At 46.8% G+C, this 21553-nt stretch overlaps 1 protein-coding gene and 1 long non-coding RNA gene across 12 annotated transcripts in view; one reads left to right on the top strand and one right to left on the bottom strand.

Annotated features, from left to right (window-relative positions):
• Positions 1–21553, bottom strand: part of DLGAP1 (DLG associated protein 1) — a 791550-nt gene that overhangs the window by 62512 nt on the left and 707485 nt on the right. The window lies entirely within an intron of this gene.
• On the top strand, positions 969–19929 carry LOC138428118 (uncharacterized). 4 transcript variants are annotated; one of them, XR_011252278.1, is made up of 8 exons: positions 1343–1761; positions 13434–13893; positions 13997–14182; positions 16256–16394; positions 16800–16932; positions 17022–17096; positions 17478–17642; positions 18764–19929. It is a non-coding gene; the product is annotated as an uncharacterized lncRNA (long non-coding RNA). The 4 variants fall into 4 exon arrangements; XR_011252279.1 differs by having other exon boundaries at positions 1360–1761; positions 16253–16394; XR_011252281.1 differs by lacking the exons at positions 16800–16932; positions 17022–17096 and having other exon boundaries at positions 969–1761; positions 16253–16394.

The raw sequence follows: 21553 nt of genomic DNA on the forward strand, positions 1-21553 counted from the left end.
TCTTCGTCAGGGAACTAGATCCTACAGGTCGAAACTAAGCATTCACATGCCACAACCAAAGATCCCATGAGACAACGAAGGGCAAAGATGCCTCCTGCAGCAACAAAGACCCAGAGCAGCCAAATAAATATAAAAAAATATATAAAGGGACCGAAATGGTATTTCTTCATTGCCATTAAAAAAGAATTCAATAGACATGGTCTCATGACCCAGGAATATGGATCTCACTGAACCCATTTATTTGATAGTAAGACTGAGGCTCAGGGCAGGTAACTAACTTCGCTGAATCATGCCACTCCCAGATGCTCACAGGGCCTCAAATCCCAGCTTTTACCACCTGTGTTCATCCGCCTAGTAAACATTCCCTGAAACATCGTGTCCAGTAGAGGACAATGCTCTCCAAGAGGACCTCCAGGAAACTGCTTCTAACTCAGTTGTCTGGGTCTAAGATATGGAGGATGACTACATTTCGAGTGGTCAGCAAGGGGTGCCCAGCTGCGACCTTAAAACGCTGCAAAAGGAGAGAAACTGCACAAAAACAAAATACACAGGGAAAAATCGCTCCCTTGTTTCAAAATATTTACAGCTTAACGTTTCCAGGCCACCCAGAGTGTGGTGGTCAGCGGTCTGCGACCTGCCGGCCCCACGGTGAGGAGGCGGTGATCAGAGGGCTGTGGGGGACGGGGACTGGGCGCAGGGCTCCTGGGGGGCGGTGGGGTCGCGGAGGCAGGGCTTCTGCTGGCCTCTTTCCTGGTTAGTTTTGGCTCAAGGGCTGTGGCCAGGAAACCGATTTCCACCAGAGCCACCCTCCACGTAAACCACAGAAAGGAGTTAAACTTTTCCTCCTTGTTAAGCAGAGAGAAGCAGGCTTGTGTGCGGTGGAGGGGGGCGGAGAGGGATGTGGACAGAGGGAGGGGCGGTGTCATAACTCTTGTAGTCATAGGACTGGCCAGTTGGTAGTTACCAGTGTTCCAGACACTTCCTAATGCCAGACAAATGCCCCAAGCCCTGGTTTGTCTGGCTTCGAGATCTATTCAATCGATAGCAGCCGGGCTCCACCGGGGAAAGCCGACTTCCAGCGAGCCTCCGCGGCTAATCAAACGCAACATCGCTTTCAGAAGAATGAAAAGGTTTGTTTCAGAGTCACAGCTTTTTTTTTTTTTTAAGAGGCACCCAAGTTGTTTTAACAAGTTGCTACAGACCTTGGGCTTCCTGAGGTGAGGCTGTTGTGCACAGTACATGTACTGTCCCAAACTCCAAGGAGGCAGGAATACGAAAATTAGTCATTAAAAAAAAAAAAGCCCCAGGCACTTCATGCCTGGAAATGATGTAAGACGCTGCCACTCCTCTGTTACAACTACAACCAAACTGCTCGGCGATCGCAGCAGCTGCTTTCCAAATGTCAGCGCCCAGCCGGGGCAAAGGGCTGCAGAGCCACCGAGCCCGAGGGCTGTGCGCGCTGCCTCGGTCGCCCACATTTTCTCCAGGCACTCGCGGGACCCTGGCAACAGGTAACGTGGCAACCTTGGCCTTCTAAACTGGCAAGCGGCAAGATTACAGAGAACAAAAGGATTTTTTTGAAAGCCAGCTGCATCTCCCTCGCCACCCCCACTCTTCCCTCCGCCCCTTGCCCTTTCCCCGCCTCCCAACTCAAAGTCTGAGAAAACAGAAGCATCTCCGGGCAGCTCCGCTCACGCGCGCCCCCTGGTGACCAAAGTTCGGATCATTGATGTACCTTGAACTCCGAAGCTGGGCTCCCAGGTAAGCCACGCTGGGACAGGGGACTGGCTTCCCTGGTGGCTCAGTGGTAAAAGAGTCCGCCTGCCAATGCAGGAGACGCGGGTTCGATCCCTGCATAGGGAAGATGCCCTGGCGAAAGATGTGGCAAACCCATCCCAGTATTCTTGCCTGGAAAATCCCATGGACAGAAGAGCCTGGAGAGCTGCAGTCATGCAGTCATGGGGTCCCCAAAAGTAGTCGCTGGGCTAAACAACAGGGGCTGCATTGGTCTTCTCAAAAATCGCAGAGTGGAAGTCACCACTCATAATGTTTTGCTTTTTAACTTATCAACTCAACAAAATTTTTTCCCTTACTGAAAGGTAAGATCTGTGGGTTGAGGCTGCTGATTCCTCCCCCCTCCCCGCCCCCACCCCCGCCAACCAGCACCTAGGGCAGCAGTGTTTGCTTCCTTGGCAAGGTGCAAGGCAAAAACTGATGTGGCCTTTTGGTTAGGTGGATGGTTGTGAGAATGAATAGCTGGGAAACTGAGGATTCCTGCTGGGTGGGACTTCCATTTTCCATTTGTGTCTGAATTTGTCGTTAGTTTGCAGGAGACTTCAGGGTAGAAGCATTTCTAATTCCCATCGCTGGTTTCCGGTTGGTTGATTTGCAAGGATGACTGAAGATTTCCAAGCTGCAGGCCCAGCTTCCAGAGAACTTGCTTTGCAGCACACTGTCATCCCCCCACCCCCAACCCTTTTATCTGTGTGTGGGGCAAACACCCACGAAAATGCCAAGGGCAGTATTTTCGACCAACCTTCTTCCTCTCAGGCTCCTCCCGCCCTCCAAGGTCTCTGATTTGGAGGAGAACTGCAGTTGTGAGCTGCTGGGAGCTCCCACCCCTCACCCATCTCTTGTCTTGCTCTGGAAATGTTAACCGGAAACTAAGAAAGAGGTTCAGATCAAAGTAACTGTTCCCTTCAGAAAATTCCATTAATTAAGTAAATTAAAGGAAGTTAAATGAGGTTTGGAGGAAAGTCATTTTAGAAGGCCCAGGTCCAGGGACTGAGGTTGAAAGCCTCTAATGTGGACCTTTAATGAAGCTTGGCAACCTGTTAAACACTAGGGAAATTGAGGGTTGCCCTTTGTAAAGCCAAATGTTGCCTAAAATCAATTATTTCAAAGGAACATATTGAAAGTAGATGGACATTTGGCTAGCGGTTGCCTCGGTCATTTAATATTAAAGGTTAAAAACAGAGGGCTCTGAGTAAGAATCATTTGACTGGTAACTCAGGTGAGTCACCACCTTCATAGAACTGGGCACAAAGGTTCCAAGCAGGATGTTGAGAACGCCCAGTTTACTAATTTGCCAGGTGGGGCTGTTGCTTCTAGCAGGGAATGCCTTCAGGATTTCACGGCTCATTTTCTCAGCCTCTCCAACAGGTGCTACTGAGTCATCCACGCACACAAGTGACTGCCCTGGCAGTGTCATCTGTTAGGATTAAACTTCCATTTGTTCCATGACTTTATGAAGCGATTTCTAACCACTGAATCAGATATACCACTTCCTCTAGGGCCTAAGGATTTTGTTTTTTCCTATTTTAATGTCTGTAACATTTTGTGTAGTTTTCAAAATTTGTCCCTGCCAAGTCAGCAAGTCTTCCTGGGTTGAATGGACTGCTGACAGGAGGGGAACGTTTGGGGCTCAAGGTCAGGGTTACAGAATGAAGTAAAGTTTCCTGTTTGGGCAGCTGGTCCCCCATTTCCTCAGGCTCCAGCAGACTGAGTCTTGGAAGACAAGAAGCCTGGGAAGCCTGGGGTGAGGATGGTGTCCGGAGTGGAGGACAGTTTTCTATTAAGCTTCTGACCACCCAGCTTTCCTTTCTTGTTAGAAGTCACTTCTCAGCAACACTTGCCTATATTCTCTGTTAGCTGAATTTTTTCCCCTCCCAGACTAAGACAGTAATTAGTTAAGGATGTAAGGATCACAAGGTCAGGCATCGTTGTCTGCGGTTCATGACGACCTCAGTACTTGGATCATGCATGGCGCACAGTGGAATGGTGGTACATACTTGTTACCTGAAGGAAGGGACAGGGATGAGAAGGCACTTCCTGGAGAAGAAGAAAAAGGGACTAATAATCAGGAAAGCAAGGTCACGAGGATAGAAAGAAAAATGAATACTCAGCAAAGCCAGTCTGTGACCTTGGATGTTGTGACACAACCTCCTGTCACCAATACCCGTTTCTCTTTGGCCTTGGTTGAGTGCTGGCCAAGTCCAGCTGCGACTGGCTGACTTTTGACGTCGAGTTAATACTGTGAGTGCCCCACCTCTATCAGCTGGAAGCAGTGAGTCCTGTGGATTATCTTCTGAACTTCCTCCACCCTTTCTGCTGGGCTCTACCCAGGGGCACAAGTAGATGGCTGTGGGAGGTACCACATGTTCACTGCCCTTGCCCCAGGCAGCTGCCTTTCCCCCTCAGCTCCTTCCATTCCTTTTACTCTTTGTTGTTGTTCAGTCCCTAAGTCCTGTCTGACTCTGCGACTCCATGGACTGCAGCACGACAGCCTTCCCTGTCCTTCACTATCTCCTGGAATCTGCTCCGACTCATGTCCATTGAGTCTGTGATACCATCCAACCATCTCATCCTCTGTCATCCCCTTCTCCTCCTGCCCTCAGTCTTTTCCAATGAGTCAGCTCTTTGCATCAGGTAGCCAAAGTATTGGAGCTTCAGCATCCATGAATATTCAGGGTTGATTTCCTTTAGGACTGACTGGTTGGATCTCCTTGCAGTCCAAGGGACTCTCAAGAGTCTTCTCAGTTTATTCTTTGGCTCCTCATACTCCTGGTCTCATTTCATGAGAACTAGTGTCACATGTACCATGGAGCCTGGAAAGCAAGAGACACCACCATCCAAACAGCCCAGCAGGACTCTCTGCCGTGGGGTTGTGTCTGGGCCATACAGCAGACCTCAGGGATGCCAACCCCCACTGGAGAGAGCGACCGATGGGCACCAAGTGGGGGTAGGGTCTCGGGCACACACTGCCAGCTGGTCTCCCTCGAAACAGTGAGCTGGCCATGCAGAGTGAGTGACCTGTGTCCAAACCAAGTGAGATCAGGCTGAGTGAAACTTGTGGTTGAATTGATCAGGAACCTCTGCTCACTGGCCAACTCTCTGGACTCTGGAGAGAAGACAGAGCTTGTGATGCTGCTGCCCTGTGGACACAGCGTCTGGTGGAAGGGCTCCGCCTGGAGCAGAAGCTTTTGCTCCAGACAAACCTGGGGAGACAGGCAGGATGTGCGAGGAAGCAAAGGAGCAAGAAACTGCCTCCAGCTCGCCTTCTTGTGGGCTGGAGCACAATGAGGAGGAATGATTACTTGTGTCTGCAAAGCAGGGCATGTGAGGGCCTGGTCTGTGCAGTGAGGCAGCTAATTATTCATCCGGCTCCTTTCCTCCTTCCTCCCTGAAACCCCCTTCCTCAAAGGAAAACCAGGAAAGACTGTGGGTTAAATTGTGGAATACCATCTACCAGCTCACTGGGCCCAGACAGAACGCCAGCGGCCCCTTACTGACTCCCAGATGACAGGATCAGCCTTCAAACGACACCTCATTATCCAGCCGTGTCACTGACAGATGAGGACACAGGTCCAGAGAATTTGGCCAGGCCCCAACCTCCCCCCCAACCCCTGTCTCTCTCTGTGCGCACAACACAGCAAACACCGTCAGCCTTTGCAGTGGGGGCGTAAAGGGCCACTTACAGACTGCATTTCCATTTCCACTCCAGTGGGGTTTGGTCATTGCCACCATTGAGTAATATCCAAGGAACCCTCCCACACTGTTGGTGGGAATGCAAATTGGTACAGCCACTATGAAGAACAGTCTGGAAGTTCCTTAAAATACTAAAAACAGAACTGCCATTTGATCCTGCAATCTCACTCCTGGCCATATATCCGGAGAAAGCCATTAAAAAATAAAAAAGATACACACACCCCATTATTCCTTGCAGCACTTTTTAAAACAGCCAAGATGCAGAAGCAACCTAAATACCACTGACAAAAGGAATAGATACGAAGATGTGTATACACACACACACACACACACACAATGGAATATTAGTCATGAAAAAGAACAAAATAATGCCATTTGCAGCAACATGGATGGACCTAGATATTATCATCCTAAGTGAATTAAGTCAGGGAAAGAGAATATCACGTGATATATAGCTTATATATGGAATCGAATTTCTTTTTCTTTTTTTGGCCATGCCATGCAGCTTATGGGATCTTAGTTCCCTGACCAGGGATGGAACCTGGGCCCATCTGCATTGAAAGTGCAGAGTCTTAACCACTGAATGGCCAGAGTGTTCCCTGTGGCATCTAGTTTTTAAAAAACGACACAAATGAACTTGTTTACAAAACAGAAACAGACTTACAGATATCGAAAACCTAGGGTTGCTAAAGGGGAAACATGGTGGGATGCACACTTCCCCGCCTTGGGTCTGATTGGAACCTGGGTTCTTCCCGTCTAAGCCTCCTTTCTCTTCTGTTAAGTGAAGTCACTCAGTCGTGTCCGACTCTTTGCGACCCCATGGACTGTAGCCTACCAGGCTCCTCTGTCCATGGGATTCTCCAGGCAGGAGTACTGGAGTGGGTTGCTTCTCCAGGAGATCTTCCCAACCCAGGGATCAAACCAGGGTCTCCCGCATTGCGGGCAGATGCTTTACTATCTGAGCGACCAGGGAAGACTCCTCGTCTGTTAAAGAGCTTCCTATACTTGGGTCCTTAAGCGTCTCCGTTGAACCTTCACGAGCACAGTGACCAAAAGCCCTTTTCTGAATCTCTTGGTCAAACGTGCTTGGAATTTGTAAGTTCTTGGATTGTAGAAACTGATAAGTGTGACACACCCCAGGAGCATGCGGACACTAAGGCGTCTGTCTGCTGCTGCTAAGTCACTTCAGTCATGTCTGACTCTGTGCGACCCCATAGACGGCAGCCCACCAGGCTCCCCCATCCCTGGGATTCTCCAGGCAAGAACACTGGAGTGGGTTGCCATTTCCTTCTCCAATGCAGGAAAGTGAAAAATGAAAGGGAAGTCGCTCAGTCATGTCCGACTCTTAGCGACCCCATGGACTGCAGCCCACCAGGCTCCTCTGTCCATGGGATTTTCCAGGCAAGAGTACTGGAGTGGGGTGCCATTGCCTTCTCCGGTCTGTCTGCTGGAAGAGATGAAGTAGTCACGCTGCAAGTAGCTGCCAGGTCAGGTTTTGGTCTCTGGTTTTCAGAACCTCTGAAGGCTTCTAGTGGCTCAGTAGTAAAGAATCCACCTGTCAGTGCAAGAGACACAGGAGACTCAGGTTTGATCCTTGGGTCGGAAAGATCCCCTGGAGAAGGAAATGGAGAATTCCATTAACAGAGAAGCCTGGCGGGCTATAGCCCATGGGGTTGCAGAGTCACTGAAGGATGGTGGCCACGACTTCAGGTACCTCGGGCATCAGAGCCTCCTTCTCCCAGGCTTGTCTGGCCCTGGATAGAACTCTGTCCCAGTCCGGCCCAGGAGGAGAGTGGTGGATGGGTAGTGACTGGGCGGTGGTGGGCTTGCCCTGGTGGGCGGGCAAGGTTTCTATATCTTAAAGGAAAAGAGGAATCGAAGATCAAATTCAATAATACTTCTAACAATCTCTCTCTTTCCTTCACCGTGTGGAGTTCTGGATGTTTGTTGGTTTGTCACTGTGTGTTTTCACATGCTGTCCTTAGAAACATCTTTTTTTAAAAAATAATGGTAATAGATGCTAAGTCGCTTCAGTCGTGTCCCACTCTTTATGACCCCATGGACTGTACCTGCGGGGCTTCTCTGTCCACGAGATTCTCCAGGCGAGAATACTGGAGTGGGTTGCCATTCCCTTCTCCAGGGGATCTTCCCGACCCAGGAATCGAACCCTCGTCTCCTGCATTGGCAGGAGGGTTCTTTACCATTAGCGCCACCTGCGAAGGGGGACTAATACCGGCTTTTAACTGGCATCTTTCTACAGTGCGGAATGTTATCTTCATATTTTCACTTTCATGCATTGGAGGAAATGGCAACCCACTCCAGTGTTTTGGCCTGGAGAATCCCAGGGACGGGGGAGCCTGGTGGGCTGCTGTCTATGGGGTCCCACAGAGTTGGACACCACTGAAGCGACTTAGCAGCAGCAGCAGTAGTCTGATGTGTCCTTGGAGATAAACACTTTGTATCTGCAAGACTGTGTGTCTTCTGTATGTGTTTTGAGTCATCCCTTCCATCATTCTCTTCCCCATTCTCACCCCCTACCCTCAGCTGTGATCTGACTTCAGGGGAAAAGAGATAAAAGTAACATTCTCGGCCCACCCTAATGTGTCCTGACAGGACAGTGGTTCTGAGCTAAGTCCAGGCTGGGTGCAGCGCTCACCTGATGCAACTCAGGAGTCGACACAACTGAACGACTAAGCATAGCACAGCACAGCTCAGGACACTTGTCTAAAAGTTTATCTGCAAGAGCATTCCTCATTCACTAAAGCTCTACCCAGGACACAGTCGGAAAATCGTTTTCAAAACAGAAGTTTTTATCCCACATTTCCAATCCAAGAGATAACCCAGAGAATCCATGTAAAACAAGCTTGATTTAAGAATAAACCAATGTGTGTCAGTGAACTGAAAACAGAAATACATAAAGCACTAATTTTTAAAAAAATCTAAAACAAGGATACAGGCACATGTATAGCAGTCCCTTCAACTCTTCACCTGAAACTATCACAGCAGTGATAATCGGCCATCCTTCAATACGAGTAAAAAGGGTTTTTTTTTTTTAATCTTAAAAAAGTAAATAAAAGAAGCCCTGAACTGTCTCCTGGTGTAACCTTGGCTAGTAAAAGTGATTCATTTTGATTCTTTTGGATTTCTACTATCATAGGGGAAGGGTTTTATTAATCAACTCTTTGAAAAAAGCAACTATGCCCACTGCAAAGCTACCAAATGAGAATTCTAAACTATTCTGTGGGTTGTTCGTTTGGGGCCGTGGTTAGAATGTCAAGCTCCTGTTATGGGATTGGCTGGCAGTTGCAATTTACACCATTCATCCGTAAGTGGCTGAAGTGCAGGAATGCGGAAACTGGAGGAAACCACCAGCGCTGGTCTTTGGATCAAAATTAACTACCAATAATGAGTTAGGAAATTGATCCCAGTGAAGGAAAAGCATCTTAATGGCCACCGCTCAAAGGTTCAGCCCCTTTCAGTTGCTGATAACCTTGTCACGTCTCCAGATAAAAGGCAGCCTTGTCACCCCCAGGCACCTGGCTGCGAGGTAATAAAACGGTTACCTTATCTTCTAAGGGTGGGGTTAGTCCAACCTCAGCCCAAAGTAATTACAGTAAACTGAAATTGCCTGTCATTTACAAAAAAGGGGGAGGGAAAGGCCTAAATCGGAGGAGATGGTTGTCTCACCCTCCCTGGATTTTAAAAAAAGGAAGGAACAAAACAGCCAAAAGTCTTCCAGGGAGTTGAGAAAAACAGCCCGGTGTGGCTGCCGGCTCCTGGGGGGTCAGGATGGCTGCCGGCTCAGGTCCCTGTGACGACCTGAAAAAGAGGCTCAAGCTGATGAAAATCCGAGCAATCTTCTTAGGAGCCGTCCTTTCTAAATGTAAATGCCTGAGAGACAGAGCCCTGCCAGGGACGGGAGGAAGTCTCAGCCACACCGAGTGATTCATCCAGCGCTGTTAGCTCCGGCAGTCGGATAAAAAGTTCCAGGGAAAGCAGCAACAAATCTACTTTAAATACTAGCACAGAAAGGAAATTCCTCTCTTTCAGGCCGAATGCTGTCCACACAAAAGAGCTCCTGTCGACATCTCATTTACAGTCCCCCCCAGGACACCGACAGGACCATTTCAATAAACCCGGCTCAGAAACACCTATTGTTCAAAATCTTCAACTAGCCACAGGCTACCACCCCTCCCTATTGTTTTGTAAAAGAAAAGATTTAGAAGGAGCCAGATTGGGACTCTGGAAAGCTCTGAAAAGGGGAAGGAAAAAAAGCCCCTTTGACCTGATGCTGTCGGAGAGCGTGCGTGAAGAATAAAGTTAATGGATTTTCAGTTTTTACAAGAAGTGCATAAGCAACGCCTGCTCCCTTCCTGAATTAGCGATCGGGGGTTCTAAAAGTGGTGCCAACTTTGTAAAGCAGTTAGCTCCTGCCAACGGTCTGCTACATGAAAAGTCAGAGGCTATACTTACCCTGTTCTCAGTCTTAGAAAAGCTGGTGGCAGCCACAGCAAAGAACCAGGTGAGACTTTGATCTGGGATATTTCCTGGGGATGTGAGCTTGCCTGTTCTTTCTAAGTAGGATTTTGAGGCTCACTGCAGAGCCCCCCCCCCCGGAATGATTTATTCCTTTTCAGTGCCACCATTTTGCTCCCTCTTTTAGTAAAACGTGACCATTTTCTGGAGTTACATAATTTAATCTTTAGATGGTTTTTCTTCAGATAGAACGCAAATGATTTTCTTTAGGTAGACCTCAAATGAAGGGCTACACTTGTACTGACCAAACAAAATGGGCTTTTTTTTTTTTTTTTTCAAACACCTAGTATCTTTACCCTCCAGGTAGATTCTTCAAGTTAACATACCCCAAGTTCAAGCCACAACCTCTTAATTCCTTTGGGTCCTAACCCTCTTCTCTCTTAAATCCTTCTGGAATCTTCCCACCTCCTACAATCCTCCTTTCTGCTTTCCTGGATCCTGTTATCTCCTCTCTGGAGGATGACAGCCAAAATTCCTGCCTCGAGGTGCCTCAGACTACCAGGTGTGACTTATTAATGGGTCATGAGTCAATTGAGGTGGGTCCTGCAGTTTCACCATTAAAAAAAGAAAAGAAAAAACAGAGTGGATTAGAAAACTTAAGAGTGTATCAAACAAAGGCAGTTTTGTGGGGCTTGTTTTGATGTGTGTCCCCAGGTCTGGGTACCTCCTGGGTTAGCATGTAAAATGTATCTTGTTTGTCCAAAGAGCTTGAGAAATATTTTTTTCTAAACAGTCTCACTGAGTCTGTCTGGTCCTCGCCTCCAAACTACTGTACACGCTCCGAGCAGCTGCGGGAGATTCTGAATGTATCCAGCTGACAGTTCTGCCCTCGGGATAAAGACCAGCGTCCAGGGCTTTGGAGATTCCGAATTACTTAGTTTCTCATCTTTAAGGTCTCAGAACTCCACATCCTCTTGACAGCTTTTACCTTTGGATGTTCGAGCCATCGAGCTCCCTGGCCTCTGCAGATGGAATTTCCCTGCAGGAACTTGCTGCTCTCTTTCCCCTTCATGTACCAGCTGGGGTGTCACCTCTTCCAGGAAGGCTTCCCGAAGCCCTCCTAAATGCCTTCTCTTAGTTCTCATAAGAACACTTCAGTTTTTATCTGACAGAGCCCTTACTGCGTCATGATTATCTTCAGTTCTTTACTGGACTTCAGGTTCCCAGGGGTGTCCCGTAAATATTTGGAGGGGTAAATACTGTGCATGGAGTGTGTCACATCTTAGCTCACATTTTTTTCCTACAAACTCATTTGGATAGTTATTATAAAGTATACTAGCTATCTCTCAAGGCCTTAGTTTTCATTCTTTGACTGAAGTCTCTTGTTCATTTTCTCTTGAAACACAACCCAATTAATTTCTAAATTCACTGGACTCCTTTTAAAAATCAAAATGTTAATAAAACACGGGGGGAGCTACTGGACTTTTGGCTGGTCACTCACCCTCTCTGAGTCCCAGCTTGTAAGGAGGAGCAGAGCTCCGTGATCTCTAAGATCTTTTCCAAGCTGCCACTCTGAACCTCTGCCTTGAACTTTCTGAGGACCAGAGAGGTTAAGTAACTTTCCCAAAGTCATACGGCTCTCTGGTGGAAGGACACTGTTTGTCTTTCAGTAGATTTTTAACAGCATGCAGCAAGCAAACCATTTACCCAGAAACCAGTAGTGCCACTAACAAGGGTGCCTGAAAGAGAATCATAAAAAAAAGAAAAAGAGGGCTTAAAAAAGACAAAAGCCAACAGCATTCATAACAGAGTCCTGCCCAGGCAGGTTCCAGCATTTCTAAAAGCAGCTTTGCTCTTGTTTGCTGTTAGATACAGAGATGTTCAGATTTCCTTTTAAGAATTGAAAGTGCAGGGTCTTCCCTGGTGACCCAGTGGCTAAGACTCTCTGCTCCCAATGCAGGGGGCCTGGGTTTGACCCTTGGTCAGAGAACTAGATCCCACATGGCACAATTGAGACCCTGTGTAGCCAAGTGTATATTGAAAAAAGTAGAAGTGCAAAATTAAACTCTTGCTCATCCTGACCCCTTGCAGGGGCTGCTTCGAAGAGGACAGACAGACAGAGGCTTTCTGAAAGTGCCAATGTGAACATTCTAGTGGCTTTTCTAGAGCTGAAGCTCCCGTGCCCTGACCTGATGTAACTCTGAGGACCAAAGCTGTAAATCAAAGCTGTAACTCACCAGATTGAGACTTGGCCTCAGTTCCTGTGCCCGGTTCCCCGTTCCTCCCAACCAGAACTACCCCACAGACCTGGCTCTCAAGGATATACTTGTGTTATTTCCTCAGTTACAGAGCTAGGGGGTTAGACCTGCTCTGCAAAACAGAAAGTCAACAAACTAGAAATACACCCCTTTAGGGAAAAAAAGAAACAAAACAATGATAATCCTTCCCCTCCGCCCATGTTATGTGCCATGCTTCACTCTGTAACTCAACTTGGATATTTATTTGTTGCTTTCCCCCTCTAAAGGGACTGGCAATACCTTGCCTTCGTTTGCCAGAAAATTTGAAGTCACTTTCGACTGCAACTCTAGATAAACACATTTAGCACCAAGTCGTGATAACCAAGTACTGGTCTGTGTATGATTTTTCCTTTATTCTTTGGGCTTCTCGGAATTTTCCAGTTAAAAAACAACAGTGAACAGGCCTTACTCCTATAATCACAAAAAAGTACAAATGTCAGAATGAAAATTAGGTACACTAATATTTCTTCACTGCTGAGGCCTTATTAAATAGTTTTACTATAGATGGTTTTGTCTATTTTGTCTTTTTTTAAACCATTTGTTTTTGAAGGAAATTTTATACAATTGCCACATAAAAAAATAATGAAAACCTCTTAACATTGTTATTTTACTGATATTTTAAAAGTAAGGAACATGTAGCTGTGAGACAGCCAAACACTGGCATATAATTCCTCTTCCACCTGGCTGCAGCGTATATCAGGCTTTCCAGCTGGCGATTGTTGTAAAGAACCCGCCTGCCAGCGCAGGAGACGAAGGAGACATGGCTTTGATCCCGGGGTGGGTAAGATCCCTTGGAGGAGGGCATGGAAGATCTCCATTGACAGAGGAGCCTGGCAGGCTGCAGCCTATGGGTCTCAGAGTCGGGCTTGACTGAAGCATGTACGCACGCAGTGTATATTTTTAGCCTCTCCCGACATTTTCACAACTAACAACTTTTTGGCTACCCCAACATTCAGAATTCCATCTTTTTTCATGCCTTTATACCTGGCAGGTGTTGTTTGATTTCTTTTAACCACCCTCCTTGCTAACTGGGCATGCATGACTTTTCAGGGAGGTAGACCCCTCCCTAGATGTGAAGGCTCTATCTTCCCTGTTCTGTAAGATGAAGGATGAGAAGAGAATTCTCTTGCAAGTGCTTTGTTGAAAGTTAACCTCCTTTTTTTTTTTTAACAGTGACACAAGTCGGAGACATCCCTTTTCTTCCCATTGCCATCAGTGAGAGACACCTTGAACTGTGGCTGCCATCTGGGGACCACAAGGAGCTTCTGCTCCAGAAGACAGAAGATGGCAAGAAGCTGGTTTTGTATATTCATTGGCTGCCCTGCCTCTAGACTTGCTGTGGTTGGAGAAAATGAATGCCTTTAACATCTGAGTCACTCTAATTTTACTCTTAAACCTTTTATTGATTTACTAATTGATCTGTTTGGCCTGGCACTTAGGCAGTGACTTTACAGATGTCTTCCAAGTTTTCCAAGCCTTCCTGGCTTGGGAAACTGTTCATGCTTCAGGATTCACTTCCTTTGTGTTCCGTGAGCACCTCCTACCTATCTTTCCTGTAGAACTCACCATGCTCTACTTGTTCCAGTCCTGTGCTGATGCTTTGGGATGACAGCAGAGAGAAATTAGGGATAAAGTAGGTCTTTGTTTCCTGCTCAACTTGCATGTTGGCTTAAATGATTTTGTTTAGCAAATGTGATGATGCAAGAGATCACCAAACCAGGTCATCTCTATTTCAGAGATGTGCTCAGCTGTGGTGGCCCAGCTTCTCTAGTGGTGCCTTAAAGATGACCAGAGCTGGTCCAATCCTGACTTGCCAGTTACTGGATGAAGGACTTCAGATGACTCAGCTTTCACCCTGTTTCCTTTTCCACTGAGTTAGGGCGACGGCATCGATGACTTCGCAGTGTCATGAGACAGATAATGTAGGTTTTTTTTTTTTTTCTCTCCATTTATTTGGGGGCACCAAGTCTTAGATGCATACTCTAGTTCCCTGACCAGGGGTTGAACCCTGCACTCCTGCATTAAAGAACATGGAGTCTAACCCACTGGACCACCAGGGAAGTCCCAGTGATATAGTTGACATCATGAAAGAGGATTTGGTGTGGCGCTAACGTCTCAGACACAGGAAAAGTGATAGGCGCTCAGTCATGTCCGACTCTTCTTCAACGCAGTGGACTGGAGCCCGCCATGATCCTCCATCCATGGAATTTTCCAGGCAAGAATACTGGAGTGGGTAGCCATTTCTTCCTCCAGGGGATCGTCCCAACCCAGGAATCAAACCTGGGTCTCCTCCACTGCAGGCAGATGTTTTACCTTCTAAGCCACCAGGGAAGCCCCATAAACACAGGAAGGAGGCTCTTTCTTCTTTCCTTCTATGTTATTTGATACAGCAAAATTCCAGTATTACAAAAACCATCTTGAAACTTCCCTGAGGAGGTTTTACTGGATCAGGGAGATCCTATCCTTTTCAGACACTGGGGTTTCTCCAGCGTAAAGAGTCCTACGTGGACGTCCCATGTGAGAGATAGCACACTTCCAGACAGCTGTCCCTAGTGCTCTCTGTTAAACTTTCTTCTCATCCCTCTGGTCTCAGCTCATAAATCCTCTCTTTAGAGAAGCCTTTCTTTACCACTCAGCTTCGAGCAGCCCCATGCTCTGCCCTCCCAGACCTGGAGCCATCCACTGAGAGGAGATGTGAAGAGAAAATGTCCTATGAAAGTCTGGCATCATTGCTAAGCTCGAGCCCTCCCCTCTGGTGGGGGCTTGTGGCTTGCCTGGTCCATTTTTATCAGCTTTGCCCCACTGCGCCCCATTCCCAAGTGGGCTACCCAGGTGGTGCAGTGGCAGAGAACCCACCTGCCAATGACCAGTAAAGGAGACGTGAAAGACTCAGGTTTAATCCTTGGGTCAGGAAGATCCCCTGGAGAAGGAAAAGGCAATCCACTCCAGTATTCCTGCCTGGAGAATTCCCTGGACAGAGGAGACTTGTGCGCTACAGTCCATGGGGTCACAAAGAGTCAGACACAGTTGAGGACACAAACACACATGCCCCATTTCCACCCTCTGAAGCTTCCACCTCCTGAAATCACATGGATGACTGGCCCCGGCCTCTGTTGTTTCTGACCTTGGAAAATGCACATTGCAATGAATTTCTGAGGTCTTGCAGGATGGATCCCCGTCAGTGATTAAAACTTTTTTCCTACTTTCTGTATTACCACTCAGTTCGTAAAAGATGAAAACAGACAAACCAAAGACATTTTCAAGTATGTTTTCCTTTGTGCTCATGGTCAACATGATTGACTTCCAGCTAGAGAGGACTGGAGGGCAGGATGTGCATGGGACCAGCTCACTTTGTTTAAGTTCAAGTGCTTGAGAATTTAAAAGCACAGACCCTCACCAAGCTCTACTTAAGGCCAGTCAACTAAATTTCCCTAGTGTGCCATAGTAATTAGGTAGGATACTAGTCCTAAAATGATGCACTTAAATTACTAAAAACCTATCAGACCGAAATAACTTTATCTGCTTTCAATGCCTGAGAAGCAATCCTGCATGACATCTCAGAATATGTTTTGGAGGCAGGCCTAAGGAAGGCTATTTAATCTGTTCAATCATCAGTTGTTGTTGTCTTAACTATGTGAAATAAAGATAGTAACCCTTGCAGGGTTGTTGGGAGGATGAAATGAAGTAATATCTGAGAAATGCTAAGAATCTTACCTGACACATAGTAAGTGCTCAATTAATAGTATATGGCTTCCTAGGTGGCCCAGTGGTAAGAATCTGCCTGCAGTGCAGGAGATGTGAGTTCTATCGCTGGGTTGGAAAGATCACTTGGAGTGAGAAATGGCAACCCACTCCAGTATACTTGCCTAGGAAATCCCATGGATAGAGGAGCCTGGCAGGCTATAGTCCATTGGATTTCAAAGAGTTGGACACGACTTATCGACTAAACAACAACATCAACTGTTTCAAAACGGAAATCTGTCTTGTCTTAGCAGCTAGTAAGCCGGCAGTACCCCTGCTCCTGTGCAGAAGGCCTGTGAAACTCTGAAGCTATACTTGTACACAGATGTGGTCCAAGGATGCCATCTCATCTCCTTGGCAACCAGATATCTCAGTTGTCTAATCTGGTGCCAGGTAGGTGGTAGGTGATGAAACAAACTGAATCTCAGGCTAAAACTCTGTCATTCAATACATCCACCAGCTGTTGCTCCTATTACAGGCACACACACAAATTCTGATTTCATGTGACCTTTATATTCACAGTTTTAGTCAGAAAAGTACAAACACTGACCACATCAGACGCGTTTTTTATTTTTAGTTACCGTCCAGATGTTTACCTGAGCTAAAAATAAGCAAAACAACCAAAGCTTTTCTACTAAACATGTCTCAAAGGCTCTTATTTTAGTCCATTTTCCTATTGCTAACCTAAGAGGGATTAGGAAGTATGTTGTCAAAAAAATGTTTTTGAGCTGAAGAGAATGGTTGCTCGCGCTCAGTGGCTCAGGCACGTCCAACTCTTTTCCACCCCATCGACTGCAGCCTGCCAGGCTCCTGTCCACGGGATTCTCCAGGCAAGAATACTGCTACTGCTAAGTTGCTTCAGTCGTGTCCAACTCTGTGCAACCCCACTGACTGCAGCCCGCCAGGCTTCTCCGTGCACGAGATTCTCCAGGCAAGAATACTGCAGTGGGTTGCCATGTTCTTCTCCGGGGGATCTTTCCCACCCAGGAATTGAATCTGTGTCTCCTGCATTGTGTGCAGGTGGATTCTTTACCACTGAGCCACCAGGGAAGCGGACGGTTGAAATGGTTGGAAGAGAATGGTTGGCAGCACTTTGTAAGTGATACTGGATATAAGATGAACAAAAGCATCTGCAGAAAGGAGTAAACGGAAGCAATGTTGGTTGAAAGGGCCCAGTGCCTTGTACACTTAGGAAGTATGAATTAATGAAGTATGAAAAGTATGAATGGAGCAAAGTCCTTGGGATTCCAGGTCCATCAATGAGTAGGTCTGTGATGTAGGGCAATGTACATCACTACTTCATGTTCTTTTTACAACAATCTGTAGAATGGGACAATAACTATAAAATGACTGTTAGAGTGAACGCTGAGGAGGTGGAGCTTGTAAAAGCCCTTTGGTAATTGCAGAGGTTCTGGGCTGAGGTTACAGTAGAAGGAGCACAGGTCATAGTGTAACAGTTGTGACTTTTTTTGGCAGCCAGCTGAGTAATGTTTCCAAACCATAATTCTTCCTGGAGCAGCATCAACTCAACTGGCCTTTGACTGACACTGAGTTGGGATTCTGCAGATACCAGAAGTTGGGATTCTGCAGATACCAGAAGATGTTCTATAAAATTTGCACAAAATTGCAAGTCTCAGCAAAGTAAGATGGGGAAAATGCTGTAAAAATTAATAGGGCCAAAGGGAATGGTCTCTAATCACTTAGTCACAAATGTCTCCTCTCCACTGCCCCCCAAACACTCATAATATTTGATGTGAAAATAACATGGCAACAAGTAGGTACAATGGAAAGGAACGATTCTTCCAGCACAGCTCAGGGTGAAGCTAAGTCGATTTTTAAGAGTGACTGGAGTCAAACATATCTTGGAGAGGAGATAGAATATAACTTTTAAAAATGAGGCACACATACAGTTGTTAATTTCAGTGGTTTTTGGGCCCATGAAGAAGAGAGCTGGGACTGGTCGGCCTACTGTTACCCCTGTAAGGGCCTGTTTGGGGCCTCTATTTTCTTGGCTAGAAGTTTTCCTCTAGAGAGAGTTCAGAAGCTTTGAATAACTAGGCTCTCGAAGGACCTGTTTCAAATGTGGAGTAAGGAAGAAAGCAGAGTCATAGGCAGATCATCTGCTGGAGGACTGGCCTTGGAAATATCCAGGGGAGGAGAGAAAACATCCGAGGGAGATTTTGGCCAGTGGAGGAGTTTGGGGGAGAGATAACAAGTCTGGGCATTTGGAAAGGGAGGCAACGGGCAAGGGGAGGGCAAGGAAATATTTTTCATTTCTTTGTCAGAGGCAGCACTGAGCTTAACCGTGAAGGAGGTCAAGTTTCATGTGTTTTTCTCTCCCGAGGCCACCGGAGACCCGCCACTGCCATGCTGTTCCCCCGCTCACTCAATTCCAAATTTACCAGGTTGCCCCAGTTCCTTAAGTATTTGCTTCTTGGAAGATAAAAATCTAGTGAGTCCAATAAAATAATGCACTGGAGGATGGCAAGGATTGCATTTTTAAAAGAATTCTTGCAAACAGATCCTTCCTCCAGAGTAATAAATATGTGTTTAAATAGAGGGCGTCTGTAAAGTCTGCCTAAATTCCAAGTAAGGTCTAAATTGGGAATTTCTGACAGCTAATAGACCTACACCAGCAGTAAACACCTTTCAGTGACTCTCAAATCATAATTAAGCCTGGAAGGAGAAGCACTGTTATAGGCATAGAATTGTGCTAAGTACATTTTACATATGCTCATCATTCTTTTTTATGGGCTTTCCAGGTAACACAGTGGGAAAGAATCCACCTGCTAATGCAGGAGATGCAAGAGACTCGGGTTCAATCTTTGGGTCAGGAAGATCCCCTGAAGCAGGAAGTGGCAACCCACTCCAGTTTTCTTGCCTGGGAAATCCCATGGACAGAGGAGCCTGGCGGGTTACAGTCCATGGGGTCACAAAGAGTCGAACACAACTGAACACACACACACACACACACACACACACACACACACACACACACACCATTACTTTTTATAGGTTTGGAAACCCTGGTGAACTTCAGAGAGGCTGGTAACCTGCCTGCAGTCAATGTCATACTCCAAAAGTGGCTAAAACAATATTGTCCATCTAACACGGTCTTCTAGAACAGGGTCAGGAAACTTTTTTATGAAGAGCTGTACAGTAAATATTTTTGGCTTTGCAGACCACATAGTATCGGTCCCAACACTCAACTTTGACTCTGTGGCAAAGCCACAGACAAGATATAAACACATGGACATGGCTGCCTTGGAGAGGTGAGCCTGGCTTGGTCCAACAGTCATAATTTGCCAACCCTGCTCTAGAACTCTGCCACTTCCCATCATGCGCTGGAGTCTAATACCCCTCCCCTTGAACTTGGGGAAGTGTGTGATTTGCTTGTGACCAAGAGAGGATGAAGGAAGTGAGAGTGCATGCCTCCGAGGCTGCATCAAAGGTGATGCTGCTTCTCCCTTTGTCCCTGGGACATCTGCCTGCTTGGAGCCCCGAGACACCATAGAAGCATCCCGTTGTCCTGAGGCCGCCATGCTGAAAGGAAGCCCAAGTCAGCCGCGTGGAAAGACCACATGCAGAAGCCTTGAGACTCTAAGAAGAGGGGGAGATCCTCAGCCAGCCTCCAGTGTTCCAGCCCTCCACCTACCCAACTGCAAGCTGGGGAGAGACCCTGGTCCAGAATGACCCAACTGAAGCTCTTTACAAATTCCTGCCCACTAGAAATGGAGAAATATTGATAGTAAAACTCAGAAGGCACTAAACAAAAAAACTAAGAACCTTGTCCCCAAACTAGTGAGTGGAAGATATGAGATTCAAACTTAGGTTTGCTTGACCCCAACCACGAGTCTGTGCTATTACATGATTGCCAACAGCAGCCTTTTAAAAATATGGTGCTAAAATATACATAACATAAAACGTACCATGTTCCATTTTTAAGTGTACAGTTCAGTAACTACTTTCACACTGTTGTGCAACCAATCTCTAGGCCCTTTTCATCTTGCAAAACTGAAACTCTTTACATTAAATGAGAACTTCCCCTTCTCCCTCCCCAGCCCTGGCAATCACCCTTCTACTTTCTGTCTCTGAATTTAACGACTAGGCCTCTCATGTAAGTGGGATCATATAGTGTTTGTCCTTTTTGTGATGGGCGTATTTCACTTAGTATAAACATATATTTTCATATATAGGGACTTCCCAGTTGGCACTAGTGGTAAAGAACCCACCTGCCAATGCAGGAGACACAGGAGAAGTGGGTTCGATTCCTGGGTCAGGAAGATCCCCTGGAGGAGGAGATGGCAACCCATTGCAGTATTCTTGCCTGGGTAACTCCATGGACAGAGGAGCCTGGTGGTCTGCAGTCCAGGGGATCACAAAGAGTCAGATATGACTGAGCACGCCACATGGGTTATACTTAAGCACTTAGGTATATTTAATTTTAAATATAAAAAATTTTGTTGGGTAGTGAGTCTGACCAGTGAGTAGTAAAGATCTGTCAGGGAAAAATGTCAGCGATCCCAGGTGTTATGAGTCACAGATGCGAGGTCCCAGGAGGGACTTTGCAACAGCAGTTACTCTGATAATGACAGTTCATAGAGTCCTGCATCTAAAGGCTTCCTTTGAAGAAAGAGGAACCTATGAATCAAGAATAAGATAAGGCTGTTTGGTTTATTTCAACTTGTGGGCTGTTTGACTTCCTTCTCAGAGCCATGCCTAGAGGATGAAATCATTTTCTACCACACAGACCTTGCAGAAGGCCGTCAAACACAAGCCCTCACTGTCTGCTTCTTTATTTCCTCTGGGTCCAGGGTGTGTTGACTTGGTGGAGTGCCTGTGACTTGCTGTAAATTGCGTATCCAGCAAAAAGTCTTCTGCAGGGAACCAGCTCTAGGGACGGTGAGGCTTAAAGGCTGCTTCTTGCTTATAGAGACTAAGACCCAGCCTGTGGGGGCTTCTTTGACCTCCTCTCCCTTCCTCCCATCTCTGTCCTAGGACCAAGAGGCAGACCTAGGCTGAGGGGCACACTGTGACCACCCCAGCTTGACCTTCCCCTCCCCACACCTGCCTTAATTGCACCGAGCCCACCTGTTACACCGAGAGAGGGGACGGAAGCGAACTTTATGTATGAGTCTCCCAGGACTGCAGTCCACAGTTATGAGCTGAGGGTGTGCTCCCCCAGATTCAACTGCTGAAGTCCTTACTCTTAGGACCTCAGAAGGCAACCATGTTTGGAGATAACGGCCTTTAAAGAGGAACGTCCCTGGTGGTCTACTGGTTAGGACTTAGCCTTCTAATGAAGGGATGCGGACTTGATCCCTGGTCAGGGAATTAAGATTCTACATGCTTCCTGGGTGAATGAAACAAACAATATTGTAACAAATTCAATAAAGACTTAAAAAAAGAGGCCTTTAAAGAGGTGATTAAGTCAAAATGAGGTCAAATGAGGGTGAGCTGGAATCCAATAGGACTGGGTCCTAATAATAAGAGAGAGGTGCTAGGGGAGTGTGCTCACAGAGGAAGGGCCATCTGAGGACGAGGGAGAAGAC

The sequence above is a fragment of the Ovis canadensis genome, chromosome 23 (assembly GCF_042477335.2).
Source record: "Ovis canadensis isolate MfBH-ARS-UI-01 breed Bighorn chromosome 23, ARS-UI_OviCan_v2, whole genome shotgun sequence".
Taxonomy (NCBI): Eukaryota; Metazoa; Chordata; class Mammalia; order Artiodactyla; family Bovidae; genus Ovis; species Ovis canadensis.